This window comes from Octopus bimaculoides, chromosome 4 (genome assembly GCF_001194135.2).
Source record: "Octopus bimaculoides isolate UCB-OBI-ISO-001 chromosome 4, ASM119413v2, whole genome shotgun sequence".
Lineage (NCBI taxonomy): Eukaryota > Metazoa > Mollusca > Cephalopoda > Octopoda > Octopodidae > Octopus > Octopus bimaculoides.
In genome coordinates, this window is record NC_068984.1 from 74,842,537 (window position 1) to 74,844,011 (window position 1,475).

General features: G+C 34.5%; 1 protein-coding gene across 1 annotated transcript in view; it reads left to right on the forward strand.

Annotated features, from left to right (window-relative positions):
* The first annotated feature begins 230 nt into the window (after positions 1 to 230).
* The window catches only part of LOC106882964 (uncharacterized), a 63,220-nt gene continuing 61,975 nt past the window's right edge, over positions 231 to 1,475 (forward strand). The window contains exon 1 of the mRNA XM_052967636.1: positions 231 to 268. The gene's annotated coding sequence lies outside the window, so the exon portion shown is untranslated. The remainder of the gene's footprint in view (positions 269 to 1,475) is intronic.

Consider the following 1,475-nt stretch of genomic DNA (forward strand, 5'->3'; position numbering starts at 1 on the left):
ATATATATATATATATATATATATACATACGCATATATATATATATATGTATACGTATATATTTGTATATATGTATATATGTATGTATGTATGTATGTATACATGTGTGTGGGCATGTGTATGAGACAGAGAGAGTGAGTGAGTGAGTGAGTGAGTGAGTGAGTGAGTGAGACTGAGCCATAAATGAGTCTGCAGTTATCAGATATATTTTTATTTTTTTCAGAATCACACGAAACTGGTTATAATAATCATGATGACTCATCTGATGGTAATTATTATTTAGTCTCAACTTTTTTTCCTGCTATACTTACATATAATGTATTGTATTATATACCCAGGAAAGGTTCGCAACTTGACAGAATCGTTAGTGCACCGGAAACTTTATTTGCGGTATATTTTCCAGATATTTACGTTGTACATTCATCGCCCTTTTCACCTTTGCTCGGAGCAAAATAAGTATATCCGACCTGTTGGGGTTGTCATTCTCTCCTCTCTCCTCTCTCCTGGTGTGTCTTTCACACAGTTTAATCTTACCAAAGAAAGGATTTACAAGTCGCGTTGCCCAGTTAACTTGCTCTGGGTGCTCTCGACTGGCATTCTAGTAGTCACCAGGTTATCTGACTCTTTTGCCGCCGTCAAAGATTTACCCAGGATTTTAGTTCTAATGTACATCATAATGATGCTCTGGGATGCATCGTCAATGATGTTTGAGTGTACTTAGGGCGTTTCCATCGTTTTAATATCGGAATCACTTGCTCGTTTGACGAATCTAGAATTCAACGAGTCCCAGCTTACATCACAGTGGCAGTGAACCACGGGTTCGCTTTAGGCAAGGACACATAGTAGCCTTCTCTGCAGATTTAATAGTGAAACTTATGGCCGACCTGTTCACTGCAATAATAAATCCAAGTCGAGTCGGAACGAAATATCTACAAACCTACCTCTAGCTTCGTTTTGACTTTCTTTACCATTTTCTTCTAGGTTATTAACGATAACTTTATAATGTCCTACATATATCTTACTAATATATACCTTTTATTTCACCATCGTAATCCGCAATTTACTTTTTAATATCTTGTTAAATCTCCTTCTTCTCTTCTATATTTTATTACTCTTTTGTCTTCCATATATCAGTATTACGCGTAATGATTCCTTGCATGTATAAATATGCATTGTGTCGATGAAAGCAATTATGATATTCTTTGACGTGATGAGCAGCTCTTTTTACATGTATTAATTTATAAATTATGCAACAGAATCACATAATTTACACTGTTCATATTAACACAGGCATGTAAAGTAACGTATTATTTAACATCTATTATACATTAAAATAATTTTCATATGATAAATGCTTCGAAACAATCTTAGCTGTATGGATGACAATTGGTGTAATAAATATTTTCATTTTTGTACCTCTTCGTATACTTATTTATTGTGTGTGTGTGTGTGTGTGTGTGTGTGTGTGTGTGTGT